The following is a 19,579-nucleotide window of genomic DNA, read 5'->3' on the forward strand; positions in this document are numbered from 1 at the left end:
TCTATTGTGTTCAGTTCTTATTGGAACATGATAAAAATAGAACACTTAGAGGACTATGTCTATAGAACCAGAGTGAAATGGAGAGTTGAGGTAATTGTCCAGATAATCCAAGCAAAACAAAACGGAACAAAATAAAACCAACCATTGTTGGGAAAAAGGCAGCGTTAGGAGCCTGAACCGTCCAGTCTGGTTCTCTACATTGTTCAAATTCACCAGCTCTGCATCTGTATTTACTTTTTTCTACGTAGACTGAGCCTAAGTTATGTTGAAGAGTTTTTACCTCGATATTATCTCAAGTACTAACTACCTCAAAAAATGCCTTTGCTTTAAAGTATCCCTCTCAGTGCTATTTCCCGGTGAGGGGGAGGGTAACCATAGATTTACACATGTTATTATATAAGACAACAGTATAAAGAGTAGATGGCTCTGGAGTTTGGGAGGTTTCTTTTTCATTTGTTTTTGTGAATTCCCCTTAGCTGGTTGCTAAGGCAGGAGATGGTTTATCTGCACACTAACATGTTTTAAACCTGTTGCTTTATGCTTGGCTAAGTGCCTGTCATGTGTGTTGGCTGCCAGCACAACAGCTTGGCTCATTTGGAAAATCAAGGAACCCAATTTCCTCTGAGATAGTAGCTGGTAATATTCCACTGGATGAGAGTGAGACACTACCCGGCTTGCTGATGTCGTCTTGGCCAGAGTTCTCCTTAAACTGGCTTCCCATGTTGGGACCGTGACTTGCCTCTCACATTACACTCCCTGACCCTGTTGTTTTAAAGGCACTGCTTCTCACACCATTCTTCTCAGACAGACGCAAACCTTTTCATTCTTTCATTTGATTTTTTTCCTTTTGCCTCTTTCCCAATGTAACCAATCACCAAGTCCTGTGGATACTTCTTCCCCCAAAGCTTCTCTGATTCTAAGCTTTTATTTATTATCATTGCCTGAATTTGGGTTCTTATTTTCTTACTCCCCAAAGTCCCCTGCTTTTTTTTCAGTTTCATCCATTTCTAATTTGTCCTAAGTAAGTGCCTGAGCAACCTTCCTTGAAGCTCTGCTGAATTGAATTGTATTTCCTTGTACAAACTTCTTCCATAGCTCCTTGCCTGTAAAAAGATTTTTTTTTTTTTGACAGACAACTGTTTAGTTTTTATTTAATAATCCTAAACTTAACTCTGCAATCCAGCTGGACTGGGAAGGGTAAGGAAATTATGGAACCCAATGAACAGCGTGAGAGCACAAAGATTATAGAACGATTCCAAGCAGATGGGGGTGAAGGGGTGCTCTCCTGAGCTACAGAAGGAATGGTCTGGTGGTTACGATAAAACACAAGTCAAATTTGTTAGCGTTGTCCACAGTCAGCAATGGTGATCTTCTTGCTGGTCTTGCCATCCCTGGACCCAAAGCGCTCCATGGCTGTCACAATATCCATGCCTTCTTTCACCTGGTGAAGACCACATGCTTGGCATCCAACCACTCAGTCTTGACAGTGCAGATGAAAAAGTGGGAGCCGTTTGTGTTCGGTCCAGCATTTGCCATGGACAAGATGCCAGGACCTGTATGTTTCAGGACGAAGTTCTCATCCTCAAATTTCTCCTCATAGATGGCCTTGCTGCCTGTGCCATTATGGCGTGTGAAGGCACATAAATCCCGGAATAATTCTGTGAAAGCAGGAACCTTTATAACCAAATCCTTTCTCCCCAGTGCTCAGAGCACGGAAGTTTTCTGCTGGTTTTGGAACTTTGTCTGCAAACAGCTCAAAGGAGACGCGGCCTAAGGGCTCGCTGCCGTAGAAGGTGCTGTCGAAGAACACGGTGGGATTCTCCATGGCTGGTCACGGGCAGCTCCGGGCCATGGTGTCTGCAAAGGGCTGCAAAAACAGACTTTGTTTAAATATCTCACCAAGGCATTGAAAGATTGTCATTTTGGTTCTAATGACTTCCCAGCCTTGTGTGAACTCATCTCCAGCAAGTCCTTCTACACGAAATGCCCTTCCTTGCCCTTGCTTACCCATCAAAATCCCAACCATCTCCCAAGACTAGATTGGGCATCCCAATTCCTCCAGGAAGACTTTTCTGACCACCTTGGAAAGAAGTAACTGTCTTTGAAATGGAGTCACGGAACCTTAGAATTTGAAAGCATCTTGTAGGATTTTGAATCCAATTTTCTATCCTCAAAACCCTTTGATATTTGTTTGAACATATCCAAGCTTGGGAGCACACATGGCAGCTCACTGCATTTTTGGACCGCTATTATTGATAAGAATGTATTCCTTTCTTTTTAAAAATCTCTCTCTCTCTCTCTCTCTCTCTCTCTCTCTCTCTCTCTCACTCTCTCTCTCTCTCTCTCTCTCCTCTCTCGATTTCTGCCTCCCTGTACCTTACTTGTCTTTGATCTGATACAGAAGAAAGATCTTCCTTCTATATCAAAGACCCTCAAATATTTGATGAATGCTATCATAGCTATCTTGACTAATTCAAACACAACCCCATTTCTGTAGTTATTTTTTATATTAAAACTAGGGGCCTGGTGCACAAAGATTCGTGCATGGGGGTGAGGGTGGGGGGGTTGGGGGGGGGTCCCTCAACCCGACCTGCACCCTCTCCAATCTGGGAGCCCTCAGGGGAGCCCTATCCAATCCAGGAGTTTCTGTCTGTCTTTTCAATCATATAAGCGAATTGTCTGAGACCCCCAACCCAGTTTGGTTTGTTGCTCACAGAATAGAGGCATTTTTTTTTTTCTTTGCTTCATTGGTGGAGATTTCCTGGAAGTTTTAGGATATCTTCCCTTTAATTTTCCTAGACACTATGATTTTACTTATGTCTCTCACCTTTGCTTTCCCTCCACCCCCCACCGCAACAGTAACTTGCTCCAGGCTCACTTTGCTCTAGTGTTTAGGAGATCCGTCTGCCACCAGAACTATGATTCCCAGCATTCCTGGTGCTCCCCGTGCTCTGGGCTTCCGCTTCTGGTCCTGGGGCTGCCATCAGAACTACTATTCCCAGAATTCCTGGTGCTCCCTGTGCTGGGAGTGACCAAGGGAGCCACGGCCCCCCAAGCCTCCGGCTCTTCTGCTCTGCTCTCTGCCTGGTGACCAAGGGAGCCACACCCCCCCCCCAAGGGAGCGACCGAGGGAGCAACCGAGGGAGCCACATCCCCCCAAGCTACCGGCTCTCCCACTTCTGCTCTCTATCCAGCACCTGTGTATGCAAATTAACCTGCCATCTTTGTTGGGTTAATTTGCATATTCACGCCTGATTGGCTAGTTAGCGTAGCAAAGGGACAGTCAATTTACATGTTTTTCTTTTATTATATTGGATGGTTTCTAAATAATTCTCTATCTTGATTGTTTTATCTCCAGGTGTTAATAATTTTAAAATGTACATTCCAGGAAAAACACAACTTTCTCGATCCATAGTATTCATTCTAGAGAACTTGATCTATCTGTATCATTCATTTGGCTCATTATGTGCTGTAGTATTTACAGGTTATTTTACAGTGGGGCCTTGACTTACGAGTTTAATTCGTTCCGTGACAGAGCTCGTAACTCAAATTACTCGTATGTCAAATCAAGAAGTGAACGAGTGAGACACGTGATGCTGGGCTGATGTTGTGGCGTTCACTGTGACATTCGCTGCGCCAACTAGCGGTGGGGTATCTGAAGCTGGCTTGTAACCTGAATTTTAGCTCGCAACTCAAAGCAAAATATCGGCGGAGAGACGGCTTGTATCTCGAAAAACTCGTTAGTCGGGACACTCGTAAGTCAAGGCCCCCCTGTATTTCATTTTGGCCACGGCGGAGGGAGGAGCTATTTCCTGTGCCTTTGCATTTTTGCTTGTAAACTAGATGATCAGCCCTGGAGAGCAGCAGCTTGGGCCTGGAAATGTCTACATCCTTCAAAAAAGGCCCTGCATGTAGTAGGCATTCCATAACTTGATTTTGGAAAACTAACTCTAGGTGATGAACATTGCTAAATCCAGTTTCACATCTTGTATTATTTGATCTCTTGGCAGCATTGCCGCTGTTGATAAACTTCCACTGGAAAGTCTTTTTTTTAAAAAAAATTGATTTTTATTGTTGACACTATTACAGATGTCCCCTATTTTTCCCCCTTTGCTCACCTCCACACAGCCCCTGCTCCCCCTCCCCCACCTGGCTTTCACCATGCTGTTATCTGTCCATGGGCTATGCATATATGTTCTTTGGCTAATCTCTTCACCTTCTTTCATCTAGTACTCCCCACCCCACTTCCTTCTGACATTTGTCAGTTTGTTCCATGTATCCATGCCTCTGGTTCTATTTTGTTCGTCAGCTTATTTAGATCCCAAATATAATTGAGATCATATGGCATTTGTCTTTCTCTGACTAGCTTATTTCACTTAGCATAATAATCTCTCGGTCCATCCATGCTGTCACAAAGGATAAGAGATCCTTCTTTCTTAGAGTTGCATTGCATTCCATTGTGTAAATGTACCACAGCCTTTTTATCCACTCATCTATTGATAAGGAATGGATAAGAGTTTTTCCTGGAAACTCTTCCTTTGGTTTCCATGACAATCCACTCTGCAGGCTTTTTACCTAATTCTCTTCACTTTTCAGTGTTCTTCTATAATTCATCTGACTCTTTGGTGGGTAAGTTCTACCTTTTTATCATTAGAAATAATGTTGTGATCTACAGTGTTGCAGGAGCATGTTACTCCCCCTGCCTGCCCAGAATCTTCTTCTAGTTACTAGAATCTAGTAGTAGTCGTCTGATGCTCTCTGGAGCCACATTCTTGCACTCTTAGCCCAGGCACTCCGAAGAAGGCGCAGGAGCTGGGCACATGGCCTAGGGCTAACCACAGGATTCCGCTGCCTGCAGTGATTGGCTCAGCGACAGGCTTGTGATTCAAAAGAGCCAACTAGGTGCAATGATTCCCTGGCTGAGACTTCTGAGAGACTCACACCCTTCCCTCAGAGGAGTTACAAATGAGACGTCAGGAAAGTGATACTGCTTAGACCATCTTGCCACCATAGGGCGTCTCAGAATTGCACTCAAGAGGAAAGCAAAGTGGAACAAAAAAACAGAAACAACAGAAAACAACAAAAGAAAAAAAACTTGACTTTTAACAAAGTTCTTTGAACTCTGACATTAGCCTGTTATGCGCCTTGATGCTTCATTTGTTGAACCAATAAATCCTTATTTTTAAGTCTGTTTGCATTGAGGGCTTGGTCTCTCAATGAGAAAGCCCTGTTGTAACCTCTTTGTTCACATATTATTGACTTCCCGCGAATTATGTCCTTTGGGTAATAAGAGCTAAGATGTATGGAGTGCTCACCTTGTGTTAGGCTTCATGTCAAAGATTTTACATTCATTATAGCATTTGGTCCTTCCAATAACCATTGTCCATAGCTATCATTATAATCCTCATTTTACACAAAAGGAAATTGAGGCCCAGAGAAAGGACAAGTACAGCGTCACGGGCCAGCAAGTGGCAGAGCCAGAGCTGCGTCGCAACCTGCCTTTTCGTTACTCCTAATTTCCTTTATTTATTCCTGAAGAACAAAATGACTGTGAAATCAGACGACCCGAGCACATAAAGTTTCTTTAAAGAACAGTATAGTTAAAAGTTTTGGTCTTGGAGCAGGATGCAAGAAAATAAAAGGCTGGAGTTTAGATGGAGCAAAAAAAGAAAAACATGCTGAGAAAAGTCCCAGAGATGGGACTGAGGCATGTGCGTGCGTGCTTGCGCAATGGGTGAACTTTAGGATTCCTTCCAATCGCAGAATCTAGGATCCTAAAAAGGTCAAGTCTATCCAGAGCTGAAAGCTCAAGTGAAAACGTGAGTGATGAGATTGGATCAGATTTTGAATGCTACTTTAAAAAGTCTCCTTGTGATTTTAATTGGAAGTGGAGAGCCCTTAATTCCTTCAGAAGGTGTGGTAGACTGCTGCTTGGCCCCAATGAACTATACCTCCACTCTGATTTAAACTTCGCTATTTAACCAGCTTTGGCCAATTTAACATTAGCACACACAATGCAAGTGGAAGCTCGATAAGCATTTGGACATTTGGGTTTATTCTCTTGGAAGCCTCTTTTTTTCTTTCTTTTTAAAAAATCTTTATTGTTGAAAGTAATTGCAGCCCTGACCGGTTTGGCTCAGTGGATAGAGCATTGGCCTGTGGACTGAAGGGTCCCGGGTTCGATTCCAGTCAAGGGCATGTACCTTGGTTGCGGACACATCCCCAGTGGGGGGTGTGCAGGAGGCAGCTGATCAATGTTTCTTCTCTCATCGACGTTTCTAACTCTCTATCCCTGTCCCCTTCTTTCTCTGTAAAAAATCAATAAAATATATTTTTTTAAAAAAGAAAGTAATTACATATGTGCCCTTTTATCCCCCATTAACCTCCCAGCCTTTCTTCCTCGCACTACCCCCCCCCCTCCGTCCGCCCCCAGTCCCAGGCTTTCACCATCTAATTGTCCATGAGTTATGCATATATACATACAAGGTCTTTGGTTGATTACATCCCTCCCACCCACCCTCCCCGCATCTTTCCTCTGAGATTCGCCATGGACGCCTCTTTCTTGGAACCCAGCTGCCAACAGTGAAGCCCAAGCAGCCACAGAGAAAGGTCCATGGAGGAGAAATGAGGTCACCTGGCTGACAGCCCCAGCTGTGCTCCCTGATGGCATCCACTATCCCTGGACAGACACGTGCAACGAGGCCATATGGGATGCTCCAGCCATTCTAGTGTCCTGGTCATCACATCTGAAGCAGAAAAGTCACCTAGTCCACTCTCAGATCGTGAGAAAGAATAAATGGTTATTTTAAGCCACTAAATCTGGGGTGGTTTGTGATGCAATAATAGATCACTGAAATGGTGGAAAGTGGTCTTCCTGCTCCCACCCCTCCCTTCCCTCCTTCTGGCTCTGTGGTCCATAGATGATGCAAAGACAGAAGGAAGCCTCATGTCCCCTATCCTGAAGGACCATGATGATTTTTGCATCTGTGGCTCTACTCTGCATGTTTTGGAGCTTCAGACTTTTGTTTCTAGCTGGTTATCAATATTTCCAAAGCAGAATGCCTTTACTTCCACTTCAAAACCGCCTTCTTCCCCCTTCCCCCATTTTGGTTATTGATATTGCCATGCACCCAGTTGGCCAAGTTAGAAATACCAGATTCATTTAGACTCTCCCTTCACTCTCACTCCCCATGTGCATTTACCATAATGTTGCTACCAGCCTGGCAATGGCTGCATTGGAAAGGGGATGGTCTAAAGGTCAGGAGATCTACTACAACAACTCTATTAGAGACTGCTAGGCAGCTGCAACATGGACCTGTTTTAGAAAAGAGATAGTAAGTAGCTAGGCCTCTAGACAAGTTGGAAAAAAAATCTCTCTTCTGGTAGTTTTACCTCCATAGCGAATGGGTATAGGTTTCTGTCCCCTGTTCCCACCTCCAGTCTTAGCTGGATGAAGATCCATTACAGTCAGGGCAGGGTAAGGAAGGAGGCTGCATCCCTTTACGTACGAGAAGACTTATTCAGGCATCCTTCTTTGTGCAAAACCTGAAACAATTGCACACATTTTCCAAAAAGTGTTTTAAAAAGTTCAAAACATATTTAATAAACATGGAGTTGAATCAAGTATGCTACATTTAGAATATGTTATATTATAATCACAATGAAGTATCCTGGCACTTTTTAAGCCAGGCAATCTGGTTGCATTGCCTTCTTCTTGGTGTACAACAAGCATGTCAAACTCAAAGGCTTACAGGGGCCAAATAAACAAGGTCTAAGCTTATGTGGGCTGCAAAAAACCCCAAAGCTTCAAATTTCATAGAAACGTAGGTTTATTTCGATAGAGACATGCTGACTACAAAGGACTGAAATAAATGAGTAATCGTTAACATAAAATAATAGAACATTTTAATAAAAATTAATATTTTTTCTTGAACATTAACTTCTCAGACATGGAATAACTGCACAAATTAATAAGCATAACACAAATAAACCTATTTTTCTTGTTCTCTGAAAGCGAGGTATTTCCTGTTGCGCACACTAAACAAGTCAGTATAAGACTAATGACATGGCAATCGGCTGCTAAAATATTCGCTGCTAGTATTAGTGGAGAGAAATGGTGTGCCTGCACATAAGGCGCGTAAGGGAAATGAATGCAACACGATTATAGTAATCAGTCATTAGCGAACATTGTAGTTTGTTATTAATAATTATGTATAACAGGATATTGTAAGAATTAAGTTATGAAATTTTTATTAAAATGTTTCTTACATACCGTTATATTGGCTGGGCCGCAAAAATATTCGTTGTGGATTGCATGCGGCCCATTGGCCGCCAGTTTGACATGCTTGGTGTACAATAATGCCATAGACGTTAGAAACCACTTATCATTTTTGGTTTTTCTTTTTCCATTTTTCCAAAGACAACCTTGCTTTCCTATTTAGCATGAGAAAAGGAGTCAAGAGGCTTGGATTCAGAGCTGCTGTTGGTCTATGTGGTGTCGCAGTGCATGTTATAAGGTGACCTCTTTGGGCAGCAGCAGCCCTGGGGGCAGATGACTCCCTTCTTTGGGGGTGGGTGCACTCCCATCTCAAAACATACAGACTGGTTGAGAGAGTGCAGGTTGGATTTTAGTCACTGCTTGCCTCCTTAGTCAGGGACCTTTGCACTATGGAGAAAGGGTATACCTGTTCTTGTATCTCTCCTGGGACTCCGGAACAGCGCTGCCATCAGCAAGGTGTGTGACTTCACGCCTCTGCATTTGGGTTGCCACTATGAAGATAGAACACTGCATTCGGGGCCAGGACACTTGGGTTGGAGCATTACCTCCTCCAACATGACTTTGAGCAAGTCCTTGATCTCAGTAGGCCCTAATATTTTGGTTTGGAAAATGGAGGTGGGTAAATTAGAGAATCTCCTCCTGATTTAAAAAAGTTTGGGCATTATTACGCTGCAGAAAGTCAGGCATGCATTCAGAATCTTCAAGTTTCATCACAGTACTTGCTTTTAATAGTCTGTTGCAGTCTTCCCTTATTGCAACCCAGTCAATTAGTCAATTTCTCTGTGTTTTAGTCTTGCTCTATTTGTCAGATGGAGATAATAAGGGATGCCTCAGAGGGATTCGGAGAGGATAAACTAATTAATGGTCATAAAGTCCTAGTGGCCGTGAGCCTGCTAAGTGGTTATGATTCTAAACAGATCTTTATAGTTCCTTGGCTGCTCACTGCCTGAGCGTCAGCACCATTTATAACATGATGTTCTTTTTGATCAAAATAGACTCTGAGGCATTGGGAGGAAGCATGTCAGGAGCAAAGGATAGCATACTGGCTAGGAGGGGCTTGGAGGAGGGTCAGAGGTGGGAGTTGAGGGAGAAAGGAATCACTGAATGGAAGGAATTGCTCTTGCAGTCGAAATTTTTGGAACCCTAGTTCCCTGGAAGTTTCTCTCACTGGTAGGGTTAGGTAGTGGCAGAAAGGATGCTATCGAGATTGGTAGATACACATTCTGGCTCTGTATGTGCTATTGGTATTCCTGACTTTGGGTTCCACATTCTCCTTATGTCCTTAGGAAGGCAAGAAAGCAGCCGTAAGGAGGGCAGGGCAAAATCCATTTCCTTAGGAGTTAGTCTTTTTAAATTAATATATTTTTATTAATTTCAGAGAGGAAGGGAGAGGGAGAGAGATAGAAACATCAATGATGAGGGAGAATCATTGATCGGCTGCTTCCTGTATGCACCCCACTGGGGATTGAGCCTGCAACCCAGGCATGTGCCCTGACTGGGAATGGAACTGTGACCTCTTGATTCATAGGTTGATGCTCAACCACTGAGCCATGCTGGCCAGGCAAGTATTGTGTTTTTTTTTTTTTAATCTAAGTTATGTTCTGGACAGTTTGGCATTTCAGAAACTAGAAAACAAAACAAAAATAAATAAAACTAGAAACTATATTTCAGAATAGAACATAAACATGAGCTATTGTCTACATCTAGATTTAAATTTGTCATTGAAGCCTTTTCATGGCTTTTCAGTTGAAATTAATTTCTTCTTTCATTTTCATATTGCTTCATAGACTGCCATGTATTAGAGGTTTTTTATGTACCTACCATGATAAATTGTGAGTTTCTTGAGAGCACACAACATTTTATTAATCTACAAGCTCCTCATAGTGTCTAGCATACCTCTTTCAACATAGAAAGTTTTCAACAACTACTTATTAAGCTGAATTGTGTTATGCTATATGAAGAAAGAATATGAAAGAATTGAATAACTTTATTTCAGAATTTTTGATCTTTTTGGATTTTTCACCCAGATAAAGAGTTTTTTTTCTGATATAATATTCTGTGAGGCTAGAATTCCCTTTTGATGTAATAGCACAGGAACTAGCTTATTTGGTAATCTAATCATATCACCTGGGAAATCACAAGGCAGTGATATAAGAGGAAAAAAAGGAATGAAATGAATTTTGGGAGTAGAAGGGGTAGGTGGGTAGATCTAGGATAGGAGTGGATGGGTAACCTGGCAGAAGTAGCAAAGGAAAATTTCACTCACTTTATGAGTTGGCCTTTGGGCAGATTGGATTTTAGTTATATAATGTCTCATGCAGACAGTTCCTCTCTGTGAGTCCCTAGATATGGAGTGACTTAAGTCCTTGGTTGCCCTACGTCACCAAGAACATTAAATGAGGTAAACACTGATCCTGCCTTATGATTTGATTGAACTTTGTATAGTGATATATATTGTCAGCAGATCCTTCTGCTATAATTCTGACCACACAATTTGCTAAGAAATATTTACCTTTGCACTCAATGTATCTACAAAGCAGAGCTATAAGGTCATATTTCCATGTTCTTTGTGAGCAAAAGGAAAGTTTACTGACTGCTAAGTCATATGTTCTCACCTGACATGGGAAAATATATGGATTCAAAGAATTAAAGTGTTTTGGATCTGCCTTTGCTTCAAGAAGTTATCTGATTCCTTTTCTCATTTCACAAATGGGGATACTGAAGGCCAGAGAGCTTTAATGATAATGCTTATGGCAACTAGATGGGGATCAGAATCCAGGATTCCAGCTGAATCCTGGATACTATTAGAGTTTTCCCTTCCTGTGATGATATTGTCTGGCTTGAATTCATAGAAGTGATCAATTTTGTTTGGACTTACATTTTGCTTCACTCAGTGTATCACATACAATTCAATGGATTGCCTTCTGTGTGGGCTCATTACCAGGATTTGCCAGCCCATGGCACTGGAGTCTTTACAGTAAGGATGTTAGGTTCCTCCCAGCTCAGAAGCCATATGACCATTTCTAGAGGGCTTAACTTGGTATATTTAGCAGCTAACAAAGGATTTCTTAGAATAATTGAGTCCATAATATGTAATGCAAACCATTTATTGTTACTCTTGTGCCAGAAAGGAATGCTTTATGCTGCAAGTATGCTGACTAACTGGCTTAAGCAATAAAGATGTTTAATTATCTCACATATAAGTGGGTGAACAGAGGTTCAACAATATCTTCAAAGTCTAAGACTCTGACTTTTTGCTTTACCATCATTAGTGTATTGGGATGCAGACTCATTGTCGCAAGATTGCTGCATTGTTTCCTGGCATCACATTTGTATTCTAGACAGGAACATGGGTCAGTATTGGTGACTTTATTTCTTTTTTGGGGGAGCTGAATAAATGCTTTTTAGAAGCTTGTTCACCCCTGACCTATAGACTTTCTACTTCTTATTGGTCAGAACTCTGTCATACATTCACTCTTGTCTGGAAAGGAACTTGGAAAGAGTTATATAGTTTCCTTCCTTCCTTCCTTCCTTCCTTCCTTCCTTCCTTCCTTACTTCCTTCCTTCCTTCCTTCCTTCCTTCCTTCCTTCCTTCATTTCTCTCTCTCTCTCTCTCTTTTCCTTCCTTCCTTCCTTCCTTCCTTCCTTCCTTCCTTCCTTCCTTCCTTCCTCCCTTCTTTCCTCCCTTCCTTCCTTCCTTCCTTCCTTCCTTCCTTCCTTCCTTCCTTCCTTCCTTCCTTCCTTCCTTCCTTCCTCCCTTCTTTCCTTCCTTCCTTTCTTTCTTTCTTTCTTTCTTTCTTTCTTTCTTTCTTTCTTTCTTTCTTTCTTTCTTTCTTTCTTCTTTCTTTCTTTCTTTCTTTCCTTCTTCTTTCTTTCTTTCCCTCTATAGCAGATGCAGGCAAAGAGGTGTTGAGTTAGCCAAGCTTCAGTATAATGTAGCCCAGGAGTAAATACATATGACAACTACAACTATAAGTAATATTCTATAGCAACTTCTAACTCTGCTTCATTGTCTGGTTCATCTTCCCTGATGAAGAAGTCAGGAGGTGGGCTTCTTTGTCTGGTTAGATTCAAGAGAATTTACTGGGGGTGCCAAATGTGCCCCCTGAGGAAATGCAACATTAAAGTGTCAGTATGCAGGCTGGGATCAAGACATGAACAAAAATGGGTCATCCAAAGGAGAGAAAGTAGATCAAAGTGGTTAATGTTATGGACTCTGGAGCCTAATTGTCTTGGGTTTAAGTTATGGCTCTGTTGCTTCCTAACTACTTCTCCAAGTTACTTTACCTCTCTAAGCCTCAGTTTCCTCATGAGCTTAATGAGGATAATGATAATATTAATTGGTTTGTTGTGAGGAGTTACATTTTTCAGCCCCTGAGCACAGTCTCAGGCTCATAGTGGGTGTTCAATATCATCATCATTGTCATCATCATCAGCATCATCAAAACAGGAAGGGTTTGAAGTATAGGCATTACGAATTGTTCTATAGAATGAAGAACTCTCAGAGCCCGAGTTATGAGAGGAGGTTAAGTGGAAAAGCAAGAGAATGAAATCAGGCAATATTTTATATGTTCCCTTAGTGAGAATGGGCTGTCTCCATTAATAGGATTCCCTATTGCAAGATAGCTTGAATGATTCATACATGGGGTGTACCTCTTATCTTGCAGCTTAAACATATCTTTTGGAAGGTGGTGTACTCTACAGGATTCAAGAGTATAGAAATGGGATGGTGGAGGGGAGAAATGATGGCAATAAAACACCAAGGAAAGAGAGGAGGTGAGAGTCTTCTGGTCATTGACCTTCTGCCAAGAGTGCCATAGGCTGATTGGATCCATTCACCACAGAAGACATAGAGCATTAGCTTTTCCCTTTGATCTTCCCTGCCCTGCTTCGATTGAGTGTGTGTGTGTGTGTGTGTGTGTGTGTGTGTGTGTTATTAGTTACTGGAGATGCCCATGAGCAGTGCTCACTTATATAGCAGTAACCCTAGGTAAGGTGGACTTTTGGGCTTTTGAAATGCAGCTTGGTTCACAGACTTGTGTGATGTGTCTAAATCTATCACTGGCTACGGTGTAAGGTGGGGTGCAGATACAAGACAAAGTTTAGGTGGTTTCCAGCCACCTTTCAGGCTGAACAATATCTGACTACCAAATAGATGACTATTTCTCTCTATCAACAGCTATGACTAGTCAGTTGCATGGCTTCCTCACCTTCCAGAAAAAAGCTGATGTAGATGATAGCATTAAACACATGTACTAGACACTGTTATCCATGTTAACTAACGTAATACACAAAACAACCCTATGAAGTAGGTATAATGATTACCCTGCTTTTCACAGATGAGAAAACGGAGGTCAAGTAACTTACAGAGATCACAAAGGTGTCTGTTGTTTGGGAAGATGTGGCCAGCTGTAAACCTGCATGCCTAGACTTATGCTATGACCCATTCCTTTAGAAAGGCTATAAAATTAGTCTGGGGTTGTTTCTATAATTGTTTTGTTCTAACTTTTTCATGAAAAAGTGGGGTTTAATGAAGCATTGATCCAAACCCTTTGTACTGTGATAGAGATAATAAAAAAAGAGCCCGTGTCGAGGCTTTTCTTGACATATGTTAGCAGATGACCAGTGCAACGCTCTTCTTTGCCCTCAACGTACACACACAACAAGATGACTGGCAAGTGGGTAGATTTTCCCTATGCTTTTTAGGGTGGCAGATTGTAGGAGTTCAGCTTTAATGGAGAAGTTTGAAATGAGGGGAGGTTGTTGAGGAAATGTTTAGGAAGATTGAGTGGGATTTTGTGAAGGATGAATAGAAGATGATTGGGCAGGGGAGAGATATGGAAGCAGAAAAGAAATACAGGGCTTAATTATGAACAATTCAGTTTGACTGGAATATAAGGCATTTGAAGGGGAATATTTGGAAGTAAGATGGGGGATAAATCATGGATAATTTAAAACACCAAACCAAGGAATATAAATTCTACTCAGTAGGCAATGGGGAGCCTATTACATAAAATCTAAGTAAAAACTGGGGCACTGGAGGAAGAACATCTTTTATTTCACTTACGCCTCCTCCATAAACTCAACCTGGGCTATTACTCCAGATTGAAGACTGTGGCAGAGTAATTTCAACCCTCATTATTGTCTTCCTGACCACTACCAGGCATCTCAAAGTAGGACTGAAGCAAAGTACTGTTAGACAGAAGGTAAATGAGTGGGGCTTGAATTTATATTTTCTCTCAGAGCAGTTAGTTCATTTAGCAAATGTTTTGAGTATTTTTGAATATTTTTTTAGGTATGGTAGATATAACCATTAATGAACATGGTTAAGGGAAAATGATAATCTCCAAACTTAATCTATTGCTTATGTTAGTGGCTCAATCTTTATATTCTTGCATCTGACCTCTTTTTATGCTCCTATGGAGCACCCAGGTCTGAGCTACCATTATTTCTTGCCCAACGCCTTTCATAGCCTCTTCACTGGGTTCATGGCTTTTATTCTTGATACTCTATACACACATGGCAGCCAGAGTGATGTCATGAAAACCAAAGTTAGGTCTCACCACTCACCTTCATTAAACCCTTCAGTGGTTCCCATGATAATTAAGTTAAAATCAAAACACCTCTTCACACCCCACAAAACCCCATATGATCTTGTTCCTGCCAAGACCTTTGATCTATCTCCCACCTCCCTTGGTCTTGCTCACTATATGCTCCATCCTCACTGGCCTCTTGCTGTTTCTTGAACAGTTGTAGTGTATTCCTGCCTCAGTACCTTTGCTCTTACCGTTCCCTCCGCTTGGAATGTTCTTCTTTCAGGTTCTATCGTGGCTGCACAATGCCACTTCCCCAGTGGCATTCAAATCTCTATTCAAATGTCAACTCCTCAGAGAGCCATTCTTTGACTAGTTATCTAGCTATCCTCATGGCACTCAGCACTACCTGAAATTATACTTTGAATTGTTTGTCTATTTGTTTATTGTGTGTATTACTCATTAGAATGTAAGCTCTGAGAAGAGAGGACTTTGTTTACTTGTTCACTGTGGTATCCTCAGACCTAGAACAGGTCTGGCCCATGAGCACACATTAAGTATTATTGAATGAATGATTATTATTGGGACATCTGTCACAGCCTTTGTCCTTCAAAAAAGGGAACATCTATATATGTTTTCCTTATTTAACACAGCTTTAAATTTGCCCCTCTTGACATTTGCAACTTCTGAATAAGCAACATCACTTAACCATCTGAATGGCAGTCTGCAAATAGTAGAGCGTATTTCTGATTTTAATTCTTTTGGCTTCTGTGAATAGTTTGTCTCTGGTTGTTAGTAATTAAAACAAACAAGCAGAAAGACTCATATTATTCTATCTCAATGCCAAATTGGATATTGCTCAATTCAAAATTAAATGTACACACACCCATAAAACTAGCCAAACTGGCTATTACAATTACATAAAGTTCCTTGTGTTCATTAGCAGTGTTGCTTTTCATGGGTTTATCCTGTTTGGCATATACATCAAAGTAACAGTCATAAAGACGTCTACAAAAATTTGGAGCATGTAGATATGAAAAAAAATTTAAAGATTTTTGTTTGTTTGTTCCCAGCTAAATTGCAACAAAAGCATAACCCTGTTATTTTTGTACTATAAAGCTTAAGGCACAGAATAGAGAAATTCAGTATTTTGTCAAAACTTGGTACTTCAAGCTCAACTGTCAGAGTCACCTAAAAATGACAAATATGATTCAGCTTTGTATTCTGCATCTTGGGAACTAGTGTCAGAATACCAGCCCTGATCTCTTTCATGAATGATTCATTTGGTAACATGCTTAGCAATTCTGAGAGGCAGCGATGTTGGCCACTAATATTAGATATTTAGAAGCTGCCTAGGTTTAATGGGATTGGGAATGTGTTCATTTGTACTTGGGGGAGAAAGGATCTTGAATCTGCTGTTCTCATTTTTAATGTTTTTATTTGAACAGGAGAATGAGCTTATTTCCACAGCTTTTCATTTTCCTATGGCAATACCTATGCATGAGAAAAACAAAACTATAATAGTTCAGGGGAATTAAGAACACAAAAGAGTGACAAAACGTTTTATAAAGGAAACCTTGTAGATTAAGTTCATGGAGGTTTGATGAGTATATTGAGTAAAAAAATATTTAGCTTCAATTCATTGTTTGATTCAAAGTCATGGGTCCATACTTTTTGAATATAAGAAATTCAGAAAAATTGGGGCAGATGGCTAGGTTGAAATTATTGCCACCTGGTTATTTGGTTTTCATGTCTGTGTCTAGGGAGGACTGTGAGCTCCTTGGAGTTAGAACCATATTCAGCTTTATTTCCTATTGTCTGGCATGGCAGGTTGTATAGCTTGACAGAGATGATTGGCTAACATTACTGAGCTCACCACATTGAGACAGTATATTAACCGCTTTGCGTACATTGCCTTGAATTCTCACAACAATATATTCTGTCCATATTTTGTGAAGGAACTGAGGTTTAGAGATGTTCATAATTTGCTCCCAGTCACATGGCTAGTGAAATGTTGGACCTGGGATTTGAAACCATTTCTGTTGTTTGTCTGAACTCCATGTTGTTAATTACAATGCTATGTGTTTGTTGCTTGAATGAGTGAGAGAGTAGCTAACCAAGGACCCCCCTCTTCAACCTGGCCCCCATGACTCAGTCAAGAGTTAAAATGTGATAAACAGAATTGGACAATGGTAATGTTTTAGACCTAACCATGGTTTCACCAACCAGTGTGAGAAGAGAGACCTTCAGTATGAATAAGAAGAGATGGAGGGGGTTACCTGTGTCATCGATTAGCTCCAAATACGGAAAAGACAGCGGACTTAGAAAATAGGGAGAGAAAAGAAATGCCATAAAAGAGAAACCTAAGCAAAAATAATAATGGGAATTTTTAAAGAGAAAGTAGCTTTTCATTCCTGGGAGTTTCTAAAGTGATGCTTTTAACCCCTCATTTTATTTAGATTCCCACTGGTATGCATGGAGCAGGCAAACAAAAAAGCAAAAGGAAAGGTTTGAGCATGTCTCTGCACACTGAGACCCCCCCCCCCCACCTCCCTTCCCCTGAATAATATGTGCTTTGGAAGCAAATGGGTGGAAAGTTTTGCCCACTTTGGCTTCCTTTGCTTTTGTACGTGGGTGTAGGTTTTTTGTGCCCAACTCTACCATGGGGAGTTCAGGTTGCTTTAGCTTCTATGGAGTCCCAACAGGGTGAGACATGTGCCTGTGGTTGCAGGCCTGTCTCAGGAAAACTTGCCATACTGGATATGGAAATCGTTAAAGCAAAGTGGGAGGCCAGGCTGTCTTATTTTCATGCCGATACTGGGGTTACTTTCCTCCTGTTCAGCCAGACCAGGCAGGGATGGAGTGAGTGGGACCAAGAGGAAGCCATTTGCATGTAATCCTCACCCGGCTGTTCTGGAGATGTTAGCCAAGAGAGCCATCTTCATAGACAACAGGCATTAAAGAGGAATCCAAAAAACAAAGGACAAGAAACCTCAGGTTTTTCCAGCCCTTGTTATTTCTCCTCCCTCTGGACTACAATCCCGATGGCTCTCAAGTGTTTTGAACAGATTCTTTTCTGATTTCCTCCTTTGGTCCTTGATTCTCTGTCAGGACTGTCCTCTGGCTTCTATTTGGCCAGTGGATTTTGAAGAAGCAATTTAAGCCTCAGCACAGTGTGCTGCAGAGCTGCTGTAGGAAGAGGTAACTCGCTGTTATAAAGCCAGCATCAGCAGCCATTGATGGATGATGTCCTCCTGAATGTGACTGCATAAGAATTAATGATGGTAAACATCAGTGTTAAGAGATTTAATTTGGATAAACATTATAAAGCTTGTCTGCCTCATCAGAATTTATCTGATCCTTTTCGTTTTTGCTTTTTTCCTCTGTTCTGCACATTTTTCAAAACCAGGTACCAGTGTGAAAGTCTTCCTACTTCCTTGTCTGGGACAGGCAGGAACTTTGTGAGACCTGACATTTTCTGTGGTACTTTGATAACTTCTACTTCAGGGGAAACAGGTGTGCACCAAGGCAAAACCAAACGAGATACCCAAAGATTCTGGTGAGAAGCAGCAGCACTTTAGAGGAGTTCAGGTCTTTTCTGGATCTTGCTTTACTCTTTCCTAGCAGTGGATCTGTGGGAGGGTTTTGCTTTTGACGGCTCCTACCCAGAGGACAGACAGCCTTATCTACCATCTGTCCCCCAATCAATTCCTTTTTGATTTCCCGAAATGTGCTCGGGACAAAAATGATTCACATCGAATGCATAGCTAATATGCACCTTTCTCAAGGAGGATGAAATGATCATTGTTCCAATCTTCCAGTCTTCCAATGTGACTTTCCTTTTCTGCGACAGAACCTAATTTCTCGCATCTGTTCGTGTTTACTGGTTGGCAGTCTGCTGTCCTATTCTCTGCTGGGTGTTGTGTGCTCCTGCTTGTGTGAAAAGACTCATCAGGCCGAACCATAAGCAGGCAGAGCAAATGGGACTTTTGGAAAAAAAGGAAATTGTTTGGTAGGAGCTTGTATTCTTTGTTTAATAACTGGACTGAATACTTTTTAAAAAAATATGTTTTTATTGATTTCAGAGAGGAAGGGAGAGGGAGAGAGATAGAAACATCATTGATGAGAGAGAATCATTGATTGGCTGCCTCTTGCAGCCCCCCCACTGGGGACCAAGCCTGAAACCCAGGTACGTGCCCTTGACTGGAATAGAACCTGGGACTCTTCAGTGCTTAGGCTCATGCTCTATCCACTGAGCCAAACCAGCTAGGGCTGGAGTGAATACTTTTTAAAGACTATTTTCCCTGTTGGGACAATCAGAAGAACAGTTCCATTCATTTTATAGTTTCTTGTTAGGTACTTAATTTATTAAAAAAGAAAGAAAGAAAATTCCAGGAATCCATCTGTGGTTACATTTCACGGGAACAAAATTCACTAAAAAAATATGGCTAAACACTCTTTGTTCACATTTTCTCCACCTTTGGACTGATACCAGTCATAAAACTCCATCTTGTATAGACAATCTGTTTAAATAAGTTACTAAGAAACCCAAACAGGTGTAAAGGTCATTCTTAGTGTGAGTGGGCTTTCTTTTTGCTGTGGTTATAGCCAAACCAAAACTCACTTCGAGATGTGTTTTATAGTCAATATTTTAAACTGTAAACCACATTATGTGATTGTGGAACCGCACCCAAGAGAGTCAATTTCCCTGTTTCAGAATTCTTGTGCGATTCAGTGCATAATTCATGTTCACTCATCATGTTCTCAC

At 41.4% G+C, this 19,579-nt stretch overlaps 1 pseudogene; it reads right to left on the minus strand.

The window, feature by feature from the left end:
* Positions 1–1,258: 1,258 nt before the first annotated feature.
* On the minus strand, positions 1,259–1,825 carry LOC102425572 (annotated as a pseudogene).
* Between the last annotated feature and the right edge of the window lie 17,754 nt (positions 1,826–19,579).

This window comes from Myotis lucifugus, unplaced genomic scaffold, assembly GCF_000147115.1.
Source record: "Myotis lucifugus unplaced genomic scaffold, Myoluc2.0 scaffold_177, whole genome shotgun sequence".
Lineage (NCBI taxonomy): Eukaryota > Metazoa > Chordata > Mammalia > Chiroptera > Vespertilionidae > Myotis > Myotis lucifugus.